This window comes from Salvelinus alpinus, chromosome 32, assembly GCF_045679555.1.
Source record: "Salvelinus alpinus chromosome 32, SLU_Salpinus.1, whole genome shotgun sequence".
Classification (NCBI taxonomy): Eukaryota; Metazoa; Chordata; class Actinopteri; order Salmoniformes; family Salmonidae; genus Salvelinus; species Salvelinus alpinus.
Genome location: NC_092117.1, coordinates 11,873,971 through 11,892,338, shown reverse-complemented (window position 1 = coordinate 11,892,338; position 18,368 = coordinate 11,873,971). Strand labels below are relative to the sequence as shown.

Sequence of the window (18,368 nt, the reverse complement as noted above, 5' to 3'; positions counted from 1 at the left end):
ATGGTGTTTATACTTGCGTACTATTGTTTGTACAGATGAACGTGGTACATTCAGGCATTTGGAAATTGCTCCTAAGGATGGACCAGACTTGTGGAGGTCTACAATTATTTTTGACGTGTTGGCTGATTTCTTTTGATTTTCCCATGATGTCAAGCAAAGAGGCAATGAGTTGGAAGGTAGGCCTTGAAATACATCCACAGGTAAACCTCCAATTGACTCAAATTACGTCAATTAGCCTAACAGAAGCTTCTAAAGCCATGACATAATTTTCTGGAATTTTCCAAGCTGTTTAAAAGGCATAGTCAACAGTGTATGTAAACTTCTGACCCACTGGAATTGTGATACAGTGAATTATAAGTGAAATAATCTATCTAAACAATTGTTGGAAAAATTACTTGTGTCATGCACAAAGTAGATGTCCTAACCGACTTGCCAAAACTATAGTTTGTTAACAAGAAATTTGTTGAGGTGTTGAAAAACTAATTTGAATGACTCCAACATAAGTGTATGTAAACTTCCGACTTCAACTGTATATCGTCATATCGCCCAGCCCTAACCACAAGTAACCACGCCAGCCTAGGACCTCCACATCCGTCTTCTTCACCTGCGGGATCGTCTGAGACCAGCCATCTGGACAGCTGATGAAACTGTGGGTTTGCACAACAGAAGAATTTCAACACAAACTGTCAGAAAAAGTATCTGGAAAGCTCATCTGCGTGCTCTTGGTCTTCACCAGGGTCTTGACCTGACTGCAGTTTGGCGTCATAGCCGACTTCAGTGGACAAATGCTCAACTTCGATGGCCACTGGCACACTGGATAAGTGCTCTTCACAGATGAATCCCGGTTTCGACTTTACCGGGCAGCTGGTAGACAGCGTGTATGGCATTGTGTCGGGCGAGCGGTTTACTGATGTTAACATTGAGAACAGAGTGCCCCATGGTGGCAGTGGGGTTATGAGTATGGGCAGGCATCAGCTACGGACAACGAGCACAATTGCATTTTATATTTTGTCACAAACCGGCTCAAAGTCCGTAACAAAAAGGGAGACAACGTGGAGATTAGGAATAACAAAAATATGTTTATTAACTGAGGTAACGTAAATACAATTAACAATGGTGTGTGTAGTCAGTAATCTGTAGGTGTAAGTGATAATGATGGGTGTTGAAAGGTGCAAAAGCAAACAAACAAAACGGCCACAAAAATGCCATGCATGGAGAGAGTCTCCTCAATGAATGGGGAAGAGGTGAATTTATCCCGGGACACACTCGGGCCCAGGTGTGTCCCATGTCGCTGACAACCCTCCCAGCTCCGCCCGCCGACATCCTAATAAGGAAAACAAGAGCAAAGAGAAAGAATACGGCAGACAGAGTGGGAGGGTCGTCACACAAACAAAATACTGCCCTGGATGGATACTAGCAGAAGACCCAGCCTGCATCCCAAATTGACCCAACCAGCATCCCAAATCCATGTGTTCACACTTCCACTTGCCCCAGCCAACCTCGTCCTCCACAGACTTCAGCAACCTTTGCGCACAGGAAGCAACCTTTAAGAGGAAAGAAGAAAACGAGACCAGAAGGAGCAGACAGGAGCGACAGAACAGAACAATACCAAACAAAAGAAACAATGGTCAGTCACGTAGACATACAGAAACAGGGCGCACGAGAGAGCGCGTCAGCAATAAGCTCCAACAAAAAGAACGTCTCAGGGTCCTTCTCATAAAATTTTGGCAACAACCTTAAGTTTCCAACAATATCAAATGAGTCAGGGGCATGACCGAGAGAGGAGCAACCCCTAGGTAAATCTGGGTCACCTTCCCAGAGGAAACTCTCCCCTGAGAGCTTTCCTTCCCTAACCAACTGTAGCCGCTCTTGTTGCAACTTGATTTTTGCACGCTCCAAATCCTGTGTAAATGCCAATTCCTTTTCATACTTTACATGATCATGCTCTAGTTGTAACAGAAGCAGTTCCTTCTGTTGTTCAAAAGACAGACCACTAAGTCTAACAGATGGGGCGGCCATTGTAACGAAACGGGGAGACGGCTGGGGAGGTGGCGAGTCCTCGGCAGAGGCTGCCCCAGTGTTAACTTCAAGAATACCACTCTCAATCAGATTGGCTTTCAATATCAACATAACAGAATTATTTTGACATTTATCACTAATTTCAATCTTGTAGTGTTCAGCGATCTTCAACAGCTGTTCTTTAGTACATAATTCAAACAGTTCCTCTGATGGAAAGCGAATGAACTCGTCTACATTAGACGCCATAATCACAAGTAAATACAACAAAAACAAAAAACATCTCGCTCTTCCCCTCTGCTGAGCACACCAGACCGGACCACAACAAGAGAAATGACAATCACACTGGGCACCACAGAAGAGAGATGAGATATATATGGAGATTCCCCAAACCCCACAATAACTCAACCTTAGTCTTCGTGCGGATTTGCGGTGGGTAATTACGCACTGTAGCCCGCTGGCAAGGTAAAAAAAAAAAAAAAAAAAAAACAGCACGCTGGCAGATTCCCTCCAAGCCACGGATGTGCCCCCGAGACAACTGCTCAGTTCACGGACACCACACAAAAATAACAAACAAAATAACCATGCCCAACATATTCCATAGTGAAACCATGCCCAACGTATTCCGTTGCTAAGCCTAACAGGGGAAAAAGAAAGGCTATAGCTCCAGGTAGCAAGTGTCACTACCCTACCCAAATCTCAGACTGAGGTACACAGCCGATTGTACTCATTTCCTCTGACCACTGTCCCAACAGCGAGTAGAGCAAGAGTCTCCAGCCTGGGTAGGGGCCTGGAAACTAACCAATGTACTCTCTCCAATGCAGCACACAACCAACTATCCACCGCAATGTCAAGTTTACCAAACAAACAAAGGCAACTAGTACTGAGCACCAAACATTACAACTCAAAAAAGCTGTAACAAAAGATGCAAACAAAGCACCAACAGAGATCTCAAACATTAACTCCACGTTTTCTCCCAAACACAATACCTTCGAGATCCCGGATGAGCCCCCACTTGTCACGAACCGGCTCGAAGTCCGTAACAAAAAGGGAGACAACGTGGAGATAAGGAATAACGGTTGCATACATAAAATGTGATTATGATGGGTGTTGAAAGGTGCCAAAGTAAACAGCCACAAAAATGCCATAACCAAAATCTAACAGTGTGTCTGCATGGAGAGAGTCTCCTCAATGAATGGGGAAGAGGTGTATTTATCCCGGGACACACCCGAGCCCAGGTGTGTCCCCATGTCGCTGACGACTCACCCAGCTCCTCCCGCCGAACATCCTAATAAGTAAAACAAGAGCAAAGAGAAAGAATACAGCAGACAGAGTGGGAGGGTCGTCACAATTTGAATGCACGGAGATACCGTGACAAGATCCTGAGGCCCATTGTTGTGCCATTTATCCGCCTCCATCGCCTCATATTATGGCATGATAAAATTAAATCAAATTGTATTTGTCACATAGTTAGCAGATGTTAATGCGAGTGTAGCGAAATGCTTGTGCGAAGCGGCCATCTCGGTCGGCGCCGGAAGTAGATGATAATGCACGGCCCCTCATTCCCGAAAGGATCTGTACACATTTCCTGGAAGCTGAAAATGTCCCAGTTCTTCCATGGCCTGCATACTCACCAGACATGTCACCCATTGAGCATGTATGGGATGCTCTTGACTGGCGTGTACGACAGCATGTTCCAGTTTCTGCCAATATCCAGCCACTTCGCACAGCCATTGAAGAAGAGTGGGACAACATTCCACAATCAACTCTATGCAATGGAGATGTATCGCGCTGCATGAGGCAAATGGTGGTCATATCATACCAGATACTGACTGGTTTTCTGATCCATGCCTTTTTGTTTTTTAAAGGCATCTGTGACCAACAGATGCATATACTGTATGCATTCCCAGTCAGGTGAAATCCATAGATTAGGGCATAATGAATTTATTTGCGTTATATTTTTGTTCAGTATAGATTGGCCACTTTGAAAGGGACTATAGCTCCATCTTGACAAGAATCTAAATCAATGAAGTGAGAATGTGAAGTGACAATCAGTCCCACCTCTCAACACTAAAATACAATGTAAACTTTTTTTATTTTTATATTATTTTCCCCTAAAGTCCAATGACAGTTTTGTTGGAGGTCGGATTCCATGTAAAGAATATGAAGTTGTAAAATATGAATTTCAGTAGGTTTGACAGAAATCATTATAGTCAGTTGTTAGGCTATAGTCCTGCCATGTCATGTTAATCACATTTTCGCATGGCTTTTTCACAGGTGTTGCGTCTGCCAGCTCTTACCGCACTTTTCAGTCCCTGATTAGAGGGGAACAATGAAAAAAATGCAGTGGGAACTGGGGGCTATAGCCTATAAATCTGAACGGTTACAACGTCACCTAACACAACGGTATCACATATTGGTTACAAGAGATGACAATGGGAAGGAAGTAATCAATCAGGCCAGATAACGTTTATGCTTTAAAATGAGTGTTAAGTTGTCGACTGATAGGCTATCCTAACTTCCCATGAAAGCAATATACAGTGCATTCGGGAAAGTATTCAGACCCCTTGACTTTTTCCACATTTTGTTACGATACAGCCTTATTCTAAAATTGATTAAATTGTCCCCCCCAATCAATCTACACACAATAACAGGTTTAGAAATGTTTGCTAAATTATAAAACATAAAAATGAAATATTACATTTACATAAGTATTCAGACCCTTTACTTACTCTGCCCCTTTGGCAGTGATTACAGCATCGAGTCTTGTTGGGTACGACGCCACAAGCTTGGCACACCTGTATTTGCTGATCCTCTCAAGCTGTCAGGTTGGATGGGAATTGCAGGCACGATATAATGAAGCTGCCAGTTGAGGACTTGTGAGGCTTCTGTTTCTCAAACTAGACACTCTAATGTACTTGTCCACTTGCTCAGTTGTGCACCGGGGCCTCCCACTCCTTTTTCTGGTTAGAGCCAGTTTGCGCTGTACTGTGAAGGGAGTAGTACACAGCGTTGTACGAGATCTTCAGTTTCTTAGCAATTTCTCACATGGAAAAGCCTTCATTTCTCAGAACAAGAATAGACTGATGAGTTTCAAAAGAAAGATCTTTGTTTCTGGACATTTTAGGCCTGTAATCAAACCCACAAACGCTGATGCTCCAGATACTCAACTAGTCTAAAGAAGGCCAGTTTATTTCTTCTTTAATGAGCACAACAGTTTTCAGCCGTGTTAACATAATTGCAAAAGGGCTTTCTAATGATCAATTAGCCTTTTAAAATGATAAACTTGGATCAGCTAACACAACATGCCATAGGAACACAGGAGTGATGGTTGCTGATAATGGGCCTCTGCACACCTATGTAGATATTCCATAAAAATTAACAATGTCTACACTGTACTTCTTATCAATTTGATGTTATTTTAATAGACAATTTGATTTGCTTTTCTTTAAAAAACAAGGAAATATCTAATTGACCCCAAACTTTTGAACTGTAGTGTAAGTATTTAGACCCAGAACTTTATTGAAGCACCTTTGGCAACGATTACAGCCTTGAGTCTTCTTGGGTATGACACTACAAGCTTTGCACACCCATATTTGGGAAGTTTCTCCCATTCTTCTCTGCAGATCCACTCAAGCTCTGTCAGGTTGGATGGGGAGCGTCGCTGCACAGCTATTTTCAGGTCCCTCCAGAGATGTTCGATCGGGTTCAAGTCCGAGCTCTGGCTGGGCCACTCAAGGACATTCAAAGACGTGTCCCAAAGTCACTCCTGCGTTGTCTTGGCTGTATTCTTAGGGTCGCATGTTGGATGGTGAACCTTCGCCCCAGTCTGAGTTCCTGAGCAGGTTTTCCATCAAGGATCTTTCTGTAGTTTGCTCCATTCATCTTTCCTTCGATCCTGACTAGTCTCCCAGACCCTGCCACTAAAAAACATCCCCACAACATGATGCTGCCACCACCACGCTTCACTGTAGGGATGGTGCCAGGTTTCCTCCAGACGTGACGCCTGACATTCAGGCCAAATAGCTTAATCTTGGTTTCATCAGACCAGGCCTGATTGTTGGAGTGCTGCAGAGATGGTTGTCCTTCTGGAAAGTTCTCATCTCCACAGAGGAACTCTGGAGCTCTGTCAGAGTGACCATTGGGTTTTTGGTCACCTCCCTGACCAAGGCCCTTCTCCCTCGATTGCTCAGTTTGACCCGGCGGCCAGCTCTAGGAAGAGTCTTGGTGGTTCCAAACTTCTTCCATTTAAGAATTATGGGGGACTTGTCTTGGGGACTTTCAATGCTGCAGAAATATTTTTGGTACCCTTCCTCTGATCTGTACCTCGACACAATCCGGTCTTGGATCTCTACGGACAATTCCTTCAACCTCATGGCTTGGTTTTTGCTCTGACATGCACTGTCAACAGTGGAACCTTATATAGATAGGTGTGTGCCTTTCTAAATCATGTCCAATCAATTGAAATTACCACAGGTGGACTCCAATCAAGTAGACACGTCTAAAGGATTATCAGTGTAAACAGGATGCACCTGAGTGTAACAGATGTGAAATGGCTAACTAGTTAGCGGTGGTGCGCGCTAATAGCCTTTCAATCGGTGACGTCACTTGCTCTGAGACCTTGAAGTAGTGGTTCCCCTTGCTCTGCAAGGGCCGCGGCTTTTGTGGAGCGATGGGTAACGATGCTTCGTGGGTGACTGTTGTTGATGTGTGCAGAGGGTCCCTGGTTCGCGCCCGGGTCGGGGCGAGGGGACGGACTAAAGTTATACTGTTACATGAGCACAATGTCGAGTCTCATTGCAATGGGTCTGAATACTTCCGTAAATAACATATTCAAAATATAAACAAATACATTTGCTAAAATTTCTAAAAACCTGTTTTCGCTGTCGTTATGGGGTATTGTGTGTATATTGAGGGAAGAAAATAATTGAATCTATTTAGAATTTGGCTGTAATGTAAAAAAATATTTGAAAAAAAAGTTAAGCGGTCTGAACACTTTCTGAATGCACTCTTAGTTTGTGGGTTGTGTGCAACGGGTAACATAACGCGCCTACGGGTTGCCCAATTTCCTAGAATTTTAATTCCATAAAAGGTGCATGCACTGGATTGCAATTCTGGTAAAGTAAAGGAATCCAGTTCAGTTTAATGAATTACAGTGTAGGGCAGGGCTCTCCAACCCTGTCCCTGAAGAGTTACCCTCCTGTAGGTTTTCAATCCAACCCCAGACTTAACTAACCCAACGTTTCCCAAACTCGGTGCGCATTTTGTTTTGCCGTAGCACTACTAAGCTGATTCAAATAATCATCAAGCTTTTATTATTTGAATCAACTGTGTAGTACTTGGGCAAAACCCCAAACGTGCACCCCTTGGGGTCTCCAGCACAGAGTTTGGAAAACGCTGAACTAACCTGATTCAAGCGTGCTAGATTCGGGTTGGAGCGAAAACCTACAGGACGGTAGCTCTCCAGGAACAGGGTCGAAGAGCCCTGGCCTACACTGTAATTCATAGCCTACCTATGACACAATGTAAACAGAGAAGTAGGCTAAAACGTGGTCAGCGGCGGATCAAAATAATTGCACGAAGTCTCCGGGTGAACGGAGGAGTTGTCCATGGAGCTGTCATTCAAGGTCCTTTATTTACCGTGTTTGTAATGAGTACGGAACAGTTCCCAAACAGCTCACTCTAGAAAGAAAGAAAAAATTGCCTTATAGGCTATGGCCCAATGGCCCACGCGGAGATGCGGCAATGTTTGTTAGTGACACATATATATATATATATATATAAAACATTTTTTTAACTAGTAGTCTACATGCATACCCTTTATCGTTTTATAATTCACCAGAATCACCCAAAACGAATCACTGAAAATAACATTTATTAGCTTGCTTGTGTTCTCTGCAGTCTCTTCTAGAAAACTTGACAAATGTACGATACACTATTTGCATTGCGAATAATTTACGAAGACAGTGTTATTCGGTTATGCGCTGGTGTCATCTTGGTGCAATCAATTGTTGCTGTAACCTGCAAGTTCGTGATCTGACTGGCAAGACATTCACACAAACTTACCTTCCAACGTGAAAGCGCGTTCTGCGGCGAGTAGACTAGATCCCGTCGGAAACATAAGTGGACCGAGGGTTTAACAATCCGTCAGCGATCCTTCCCTTACAGTAGGAATTCTCTACAGGCTATCCCATATAAATCTATCCAGGACTCCGTCTCCACCTAGTCTAACAAAAAGTGTTTAGCCAAAGCCTCAATAGTCCGATGTCCACCCTGAAGAAAAACATCAATGACATTTGTATTTTGTGTGCCTGCAAAGGGGGTGTTGCATTCTATCTTCTGCTCAGATGGGATGAATACAGCGGGGAACACGTGCAGCATACAGACAGACAGACACACACCACCGGCTACAGCTACCACAGTTCTTACTTGTGAAGTGAAGGCAGCTGCACTGTGCTTTGTGTGTAAAAGTGTCAAATAGCAGCATTTCAGACCTTACCCGCTATCAATCTAGTGCTGGGTGAGTGTGAAGGTACCAATCAAATGGAACAGTTCACCCCATGGTCCTAAAGAATGCCTGTTATTTCAACATATTTTTGTGCTGAAATAGGGATTTTATGCCATATTTCAAAGGGATTACAATATCAAAGGTTTACAATAAACTATGGTTTAGTAACCCATCTGGTACTATAGGTAAATCCTATACTGAATTGTATATTGACTCACAAATAAGACAATTTAATGTTGTGAATGTTGAAGAATGATTGTCCTCGGTCTCTACCTCGCTGTTGTTTCTCCTATCAAATAATCCAATGCTGCCCCCAGGTGTAGGCTACACGTCAAACAAATAATAAGGGTTGATGTACTGCAGGTCCCAGGTTTGGAACATTGAGCTTTAATAAGAACTAGAGACAGCCTCCAAGATGGCCGACCATTGTTTTCAATTTAATCTACTCATGGTTGCATACACCAATTTGTGGGGGCTGACATCTTGCTATTTCCGGTTTCAGGAGCCCATTAATACATGTGCACTAGCACTGGAGCTCAGCCGAGCACAGCCTGGAGCCCAGTGTGTGCAGCAGCATAGTGAGGGAGAAGAAATCTGTAGGCACGAAGTACCACCACATAACCACTGAAAACATTAAGAACATTTTGTGTATGAGGACAGTGCTTTCGCTTGCTCTATTTGTGCACATCAAATCAAATTTTATTGGTCACATACACATATTTAGCTGATGTTATTACGTGTGTAGCGAAATGCTTGTTTTCCTTGCTCCAACAGTGCAGTAGTATCTAACAATTCACAACAATACACACAAATCTAAAAGTAAAAGAATGGGAGACAGTTGTATGATATTTTCTATTTAAAGGGACACTTTGGGATTTTGGCAATGATGCCCTTTATCTACTTCCCCAGAGTCAGATGAAATCAAATAAAACAATCAAGTTTATTTTATATAGCCCTTCGTACATCAGCTAATATCTCGAAGTGCTGTACAGAAACCCAGCCTAAAACCCCAAACAGCAAGCAATGCAGGTGTAGAAGCACGGTGGCTAGGAAAAACTCCCTAGAAAGGCCAAAACCTAGGAAGAAACCTAGAGAGGAACCAGGCTATGGGGGGTGGCCAGTCCTCTTCTGGCTGTGCCGGGTGGAGATTATAACAGAACATGGCCAAGATGTTCAAATGTTCATAAATGACCAGCATGGTCAAATAATAATCAGGAGTAAATGTCAGTTGGCTTTTCATAGCCGATCATTAAGAGTATCTCTACCGCTCCTGCGGTCTCTAGAGAGTTGAAAACAGCAGGTCTGGGACAGGTAGCACGTCCGGTGGACAGGTCAGGGTTCCATAGCCGCAGGCAGAACAGTTGAAACTGGAACAGCAGCAAGGCCAGGTGGACTGGGGACAGCAAGGAGTCATCATGCCCGGTAGTCCTGACGCATGGTCCTAGGGCTCAGGTCCTCCGAGAGAGTGAAAGAAAGAGAGAAGGAGAGAATTAGAGAGAGCATACTTAAATTCACACAGGACACCGGATAAGACAGGAGAAGTACTCCAGATAACCAACTGACCAACTGATGAAATCGTGGATACCATTTGTATGTCAATACAATTAAATTCAAGTGGCTTTATTGGCATGGGAAACATATGTTAACATTGCCAAAGCAAGTGAAGTAGATAATACACAAAAGTGAAACAAACAATAAAAATGAACAGTAAACATTACAGTCACAGAAGTTCCAAAATAATAAAGACATTACAAATGTCATATTATGTATATATACAGTGTTGTAACGATGTACAAATGGTTAAAGTACAAAAGGGAAGATAAATAAGCATAAATATGGGTTGTATTTACAATGGTGTTTGTTCTTCACTGGTTGACCTTGTGGCAACAGGTCACAAATCTTGCTGCTGTGATGGCACACTGTGGTATTTCACCCAGTAGATATGGGAGTTTATCAAAATCGGGTTTGTTTTCAAATTCTTGTGGATCTCAGTAATCTGAGGGAAATATGTGTCTCTAATATGGTCATACATTGGGCAGGAGGTTAGGAAGTGCAGCTTAGTTTCCACCTCATTTTGTGGGCCGTGTGCACATAGCCTGTCTTCTCTTGAGAGCCAGGTCTGCCTACGGTGGCCTTTCTCAATAGCAAGGCTATGCTCACTGAGTCTGTACATAGTCAAAGCTTTCCTTAAGTTTGGGTCAGTCACAGTGGTCAGGTATTCTGGCCAAATAGCATTCTAGTTTGCTCAGTTTTTTTGTTATTTCTTTCCAATGTGTCAAGTAATTATCTTTTTGTTTTCTCATGATTTGGTTGGGTCTAATTGTGTTGCTGTCCTGGTGCTCTGTGGGGTGTGTTTGTGAACAGAGCCCCAGGACCAGCTCTTCTCCAGATTCATCTCTCTGTAGGTGATGGCTTTGTTGTGGAAGGTTTGGGAATCACTTCCTTTTAGGTGGTTTGGACTGAGCCTCGGCCTCCAGTCTAGTAGGGGATTTGCCGTGTTTCTCTGGGCTGCAGGGCCCCCGGAGGCCCCTGGGGTCAGGGATGGTGAGGGACCCCCCGCGGGGCCTGCAGGCCTGGGGGAAGGTGTGGTAGTCTGGGGTGGAGCTGTGGCGACGGCCTGTAGACTCTGGGCCTGGGCCCTCTGGTTTGATGATGGTGTTGGAGTCGTGCCTGGCCGTGCAGTCATGAGTGAACAGGGAGTACAGGAGGGGACTGAGCACGCACCCCTGAGGGTCCCCCGTGTTGAGGATCAGCGTGGCGGATGTGTTGTTACCTACCCTTACCACCTGGGGCGGCCCGTCAGGAAGTCCAGGATCCAGTTGCAGAGGGAGGTGTTTAGTCCCAGGGTCCATAGCTTAGTGATGAGCTTTGAGGGCACTATGGTGTTGAACGCTGAGCTGTAGTCAATGAATAGCATTCTCACATAGGTGTTCCTTTTGTCCAGGTGTGAAAGGGCAGTGTGGAGGGCAATAGAGATTGCATCATCTGTGGATCTGTTGAGGCGGTATGCAAATTGGAGTGTGTCTAGGGTTTCTGGGATAATGGTGTTGATGTGAGCCATGACCAGCCTTTCAAAGCACTTTATGGCTACAGACGTGAGTGCTACGGGTCGGTAGTCATTTAGGCTGGTTACCTTAGTGTTCTTGGGCACAGGGACGATGGTGGTATGCTTGAAACATGTTGGTATTACAAACTCAGACAGGGAGAGGTTGAAAATGTCCATGAAGACACTTGCCAGTTGGTCAGCGCATGCTCGGAGTACACGTCCTGGTAATCCATCTGGCCCTGCAGCCTTGTGAATGTTGACCTGTTTAAAGGTCTTACTCACATCAGCTGTGGAAAGCGTGATCACACAGTCGTCCGGAACAGCTGATGCTCTCATCCATGTTTCAGTGTTACTTGCCTCGAAGCCAGCATAGAAGTAATTTAGCTCGTCTGGTAGGCTTGTGTCACTGGGAAGCTCTCGGCTGTGCTTCCCTTTGTAGTCTGTAATAGTTTGAAAACCCTGCCACATCCGACGAGTGTCGGAGCCGGTGTAGTACTATTCGATCTTAGTCTTGTATTGACGCTTTGCCTGTTTGATGGTTCGTCGGAGGGCATAGCGGGATTTCTTATAAGCTATCGGGTTAGAGTCCCGCTCCTTGAAAGCGGCAGCTCTACCCTTTAGCTCAGTGCGGATGTTGCCTGTAATCCATGGCTTCAGATAACCACCTGCGTGTTTGCCCTTTCCCTCTCCCTTCTGCAGGACTGCTTACTGTATGGATCCTGGTGTGACTGTCACAGCTGCAACATAACATTTCAACATGACAGAGTGAGTAGTTATTGGACATTGAGTGCACATTGAACTATGAACTATGAGTACTGCTCCAGGGTTAATGTTATTGTGTGGCAATGGGTGTGCTGTGTTTTGGTAGCTTTCATTATATTCAGGTGACCTGATTCGGACGCAGTGTAGCAGCCCTACCCACCTGCTGGCATGTAATAACACACAAAAAACAGTCAGGCATAAATAGTGCGCCCCCCCCCCCCTTTCATGGGAGAAATTACATGGAATTGTTCACTAAGGTGATAGCCCCCGGAATGAAACTCCTCCTGAAATGCTCAGTGCACCACAGGATCAACCGGTTTCTTTGACCTAATGGGAGTTGATCAAAGCAAAGGTGATGATCAAAGTAAAGGTGATATGGGTGGTCCCGGCTGAAGATTATGTGGCGGGCTTTGCGGTGGATAGGGCGATCATTCTGAAGGGAGAGTTGAGGACTTGGGGAGGCCAATCAGTTTAAATTCTTCAGTTTGTTGCATTGTGAGACTCTGAGCGTATTGTGATAACAGATGCTGCCGTAGATGAGTAGTGGTTCAATTATGCTCCGGTATCACATTGCTGTGATTTCTTAGTTATTTCAGTGGTGTGTTATTCGAAGGTGAGTTTGTGGTCTATTGATATTTCGAGATATTTGAATGAAGGAACCATTTCGATGGCCTCTCGGTTGATGAGGAAAGGGTTGTCACGTTTTTTTTGCGGAAGTTGGTTGGTATTTATTTTGTTTTGGAGATTTTGAGATCCAGGTAGTTATTGCGACACCATTCACTGAATTGGGTAAAGGATGATTGATATTGCTGGAAGGATAGGGGGTGGGACAGGATGTCTGTGTCATCAGGGTACTTGAAAAGGAGTGTATTGTGGTCCATGCTTTGGCAGTCATTGGTATACAGGGTGTAGATTAACGGACTAAGAACGCAACCCTGCGGCGCGCCCGTGTTGGTGATGCGCACAGAGGACAGGGTGTCATCTATCCTCACGGCCTGAGGTTGATGGTGGGAGATACGTACAGGTTATTGAGCTTCTGGATTATAGTGTGGCGTTGGATGGTGTTAAAGACAAAGCTGAAATCCACGAACAAGATGTGTGCGCAATTCCCTGTTCCCTCCAAGTGTTCCAGGAGCCTGTGCAGCATGCAGACCACCACGTCATCCGTTTCTCTCCCCACTTTGTAAGCAAACTGGTAGGGATCAAGGGAGGAGTGAATGGTGGGCAGTAGGATGTTAAGAACCAGTCTTTCCAAGCATTTCATGATCAGTGAAGTGAGGACAACAGGTTGGTAATGGTTGAACTCAGTCTGAGGAGACTTTTAGGAATGGGGACAATGGTAGATGTTTTTGTGCTGATGGATAGTGATAGGTCAAACAGTCTGTGGAGGATGGGGCTGAGCTCAGCAGCGCAGGCTTTTAGGACTCGACCCGGTGTCCCTTGTGGCCCCGCTGCCTTGCACTTAGCTTTGTGTCATCATGAGCCTGTGGAGATGGTTTATCGGAGTAGCCTGCACACTTCCTGACTTTTTGAAAGGAATGCTTAGCGTTCATGTTGCTGAATTCCTCCTCCATCTTGTCCTTGTACCTTAGTTTGGCTTGTTGAATGGTATTTTCAGTTGGTGTAGGGACTGTATATCCCAATGGGAGAATGCAATCTTCATGCGTAATGCGTTTTTGATTCGCCATTTATCCATGGTTGTTCTCGTGGGGATCACACAGTGTATACAGAACTTGATATAGTCCGTTATTGTGGTAACCATTTGATCAATATTGTTGTTGGAACCAGACACGTGTGCATCTCAGTTCATACAGGCGAGGGACCCCTGGAGCTGGGCAATGGTGTCATCAGTCCATTGTTGGTAATAGGTGCCATGTGCACCGGTTTGAGTGTGTCAAGAACTGCAACGCTGCTGAGTTTTTCATGCTCAACAGTTTCCCATGTGTTTCAAGAATGGTTCACCACCCAAAGGACACCCAACCAATGGCCGCCCAGTGGTCGAAAATGGGTCATTGACGAAAGAGGACAAAGGAGGCTGATGCGAATTGTTTAGAGCAACAGACGGGCTACAGTTAGTCAACTGACAGTCCAGTACAATATTGGTGCCAAAAGACCCATAAAAGAATGCACAACTCATCGCACCTTGAAACGATTGGGGTATGGTAGCCGACGACCTTACAGAGTTCCACTTCTTTCAGCAAAAAACAAGAAACTGCAATTGCAGTGGGCTAAGGAACGGAAACACTGGACACAAACTATTTGGAGTAGAGATCCACTACCAGCCAACTTGACAAAACTGTAGCAAGCATTGGCGTCAACATGGGCCAGCATCCCTATGGAACGCTTGACACTTTGTAAAATCCATGCCCCAACTAATTGAGGCTATTCTGAAGGCAAAAGGGGGTGCAACTCAATATTAGGAAGGTGTTCCAAATGTTTTGTAAACTCAGTGTAAGTGGGCGTAAGGAAACATAACAGCTAATTGGGCAGATTGGTTGCCACTCAAGACAGTTTTGCGTGGCTGCTTGCTGCTTCCTTGCAGCTGTTTTAGTAATTCAGTTCAACCATTTATCTGGAATGTGATCATCTCAACACACTCCACAACTCCCATGATGCTCTGTGGCACAACCCCAAAACACAACAACTCCTCCCATCCTAAATTAACTGTTGGGAGAGTCTGTTTGACAAGTCCAAGCATCTAGGTGCCCAACTATCTCTCGTATGGTAACAGTAGTCAACCTAACTATCAACAACATCTTTAGACTGTGGTGTAGTCATGTGAGCAGCTTGTGTCACTGCCGGGTCAGGGTGTCAACTGGACACAGGACCAGTCTGAGCAATGACTGTAGCAGGAACCCACTGTGGTCCGTTGAGGTAGTTCCTAGCTTGCCTAACAACTGAAACTTAATTCTTCCACTGCGTTCGCTACATACTTCAGTCTGAGACTGCCATCATTGAAGTTGTTTGTGGTGAGGTCAAAATGAGGAGTGTTGTACAAAACAAAGTCGTCAGCAATTGGATAATCTCTAACCAATCAGAGTTTCAAAGCCAATGACAAATTTTCAAACACCGCTATACCCACGTGTGTTCTGGCTCTGGCCCAACCCATAGGTTTTTGGGACCAATCAGACGATCTAGAATGTGTTTGTGTTTTAGAAATCCTAGGGAAAGTACTCAGATCCAGACTCATTGCGGAGGAGAAACTAACGTCTGTAGCCTTTGGCCGGAGCAAGGAGTTTAGGTAGCCAGGCAAGTTCCTAGCTAAAACAGTTTCTCCAGGATTGAAAGCTCTGTCCTTTGCTGTCAGTTCGCAACTTTTGACTTGGCTCTCCTGTCTTCTTTGCGTTCTGAGGTTTGATTAGGTCGAAATTTGTGTGTAGCTCTCTCTTCATGAGTAACAATGCAGGCGAAGCTTTGGTGGTTGCATGAGGTGTATTCCTTTAGGATAACAGGAAGCTGTTCAAATGTTGGTGCTGTGTTCCTTGACCCTGAGATGCTTTTAAGGCATGTTTCATGGTCTGTGCAAACCTCTATGCCAGCCTGTTGGTTGATGGATGATAGAGTGCGTACCTGATTGGTTGTACGCCATTCACCTGTTGTACCGTAGCCATTTCTTGGGACACTAGCTGTGGTCCGGTGTCGCTAATGAGTTAGAGTGGCAATCCAAACTCACTAAACACTTCTCTATGCTTCTCAATAGTCTCTCTGCAGTAGTAGACATCATGATGGCAACCTCTGGTCAATTGCTATAAGCATCCATGACCACTAGAAACATTCTGTCTTCAAATGGACCTGCAAAGTCGATATGTATGCGTTGCCATGCCTCATCCTGCCAGTCCCACGGATGAAGAGGTGCAAGTTTAGGTACGTTGAGCACCTTCTGACATGAGGAACATTTCACTTTCTCCTCAATGCTTCCATCCAATCCAGGATGTCCTTAATGCAAACCATTCCACAATAAACTGAGTGTTGCTGTTGCAACACTAGTTTCTTCAGTGAAGGCGGAAAGATAACTCTCCTCCCCCACAGCAGACAACTGGACTGTACTGGCAGCTCAGTTCTCCTTGAAAGGTAAGGTTTCAGTTTTGGAGCAACTTTACCTTTGATAATAATGTCTATCACTTCAGATAACACTGGGTCGTTTCTTGTGTTTCTCTGCACTTGTGTTGAAGTGACTGATGCATTTTCCACTTGTCTGAAGTAGAAGATGTCCACTTGGCGTGACTCTGGTTTGTCTACAGGTAGTGGTAACCTGGAAAGTCCATCTACGTTGCATTGCAGTTCTGACTTGCGGTAGTTGTTGTCATAGGTGTGTGCTAATAACAACAAAGCCCATGTTTGTATTCTGGTTGCAACAAGTGACGGAATTCCAGTATGCGTTCCAAAGATGCTCGTCAGCAGACAATGATCTGTAAGAAGGGTGTACTCCCACACCATATGGACTAGCATCACAAGCTAGTTGGATGGGCAATGACTGGTCGAAGTGCATCAGTGCCTCAGATTTCACGAATGCTTCCTCGCATTGTTCTGTCTATTTCCATGTTTTGTCCTGACAAAGCAACTGATGCAGCTGTTTCAGCTTTGTTGCTAAGCTCTGGATAAAGTGTCCGTAGTAATTCAGTAATCCCAGGAAAAAACTTAGTTGGCTCACTTTGAGGAGCTGGTGCGTCCAAGATAGCCTTGACCTTATGAAGGCTCTTGGCGTTGATTACGTGTCCTAGGTATTCAACCGATTATTGAAAGAATGCATATTTTAACTCACAGTCTGTAGTCCAATCTCTGTAAGGTCGCATCGAAGTTTTGTAGATGGTTTGTCTTCGTCTTTCCCAGTAACGAGGATGCCATCCAGGTAGCATTGTACTCCTGCCACTGGCATTAAACAAAGCATGTGTGTCCATGTATGCTGATGATTTAACCATATAGGCATCAGCAACCACAGCTAATGAAGTCACTGAAACTATTAACAAAGAGTGGCCAGTAATAAACTGGTCCTGAACATCTCTAAAACTAGGAGCATTGTATTTGGTGCAAATCATTCCGTACTTTCTAGACCTCAGCTGAATCTGGTAATGAATGGTGTGGCTGTTGAACAACACCTGGTTAACTGTGACTTTAGGAGACTAAATTACTTGGCGTTACCTTAGATTGTAAAATGTCATGGTCAAAACATATAGATTCAATGGTTGTAAAGATGGGGAGAGGTCTGTCTGATATAAAGTAATGGTCTGCTTTTTTGACACCACACTCCAAAAAGCAAGTTCTGCAGGCTCTAGTTTGGTCTAATCTTGATTATTGTCCAGTCGTGGGGTCGAGTGCTGCAAGGAAAGACCTAGTTAAGCTGCAGCTGGCCCAGAACAGAGCGGCACATCTTGCTGTTCATTGTAATCAGAGGGATGATATAAATACTATGCATGCCAGTCTCTCTTGGCTAAGAGTTGAGGAAAGACTGACTGGATTACTTATTTTTATAAGAAACATTAATGTGTTGAAAATCCAACATTTTTGCACAGTCAACTCACACACAGCTCTGACACAAACACTTACCCCACCAAACATGCCACCAGGGGTCTTTTCACAGTCCCAAAATTCAAGAAAGCGTACAGTTTTATATAGAGCCATTATTGCATGGAACGCCGTTCCATCTCATATTGCTCAAATAAACAGTAAACCTGGTTTAAAAAAACAGATAAAGCAACACCTCACGGCACCACGCCTCTCCCCTATTTGACCTAGATAGTTTGTGTGTATCTACTGATATGTATGCTACGTGTGCCTTTGCAACAGCTAATGGGGATCCTAATAAAATACCAAATACCAAACTGACAGTGCTCTGATAGTAAACCCCCTTTTTCCCCCAATTTTGATCTCGTCTCATCGCTGCAACTCCCCAATGGCCTTGGGAGGCGAAGGTCGAGTCATGCATCCTCCAAAACATGACCCGCCAAACCGAGCTTTTTAACACCTGCCCGCTTAACCTGGAAGCCAGCCGGGCGCCAATGTGTCAGAGGAAACACCGCTCACCTGACTGCCGAGGTC

The 18,368-nt window shown here is 44.6% G+C and overlaps 1 protein-coding gene across 1 annotated transcript in view; it reads right to left on the bottom strand.

Annotated features, from left to right (window-relative positions):
- LOC139562377 (synapse differentiation-inducing gene protein 1-like) overlaps positions 1-8,577 on the bottom strand; it is a 53,529-nt gene extending 44,952 nt beyond the window's left edge. Inside the window, exons 1-2 of the mRNA XM_071380066.1 lie at positions 8,516-8,577; positions 8,083-8,289 (exon numbers count right to left, since the gene is read on the bottom strand). The gene's annotated coding sequence lies outside the window, so the exon portion shown is untranslated. The remainder of the gene's footprint in view (positions 1-8,082; positions 8,290-8,515) is intronic.
- Positions 8,578-18,368: the final 9,791 nt, after the last annotated feature.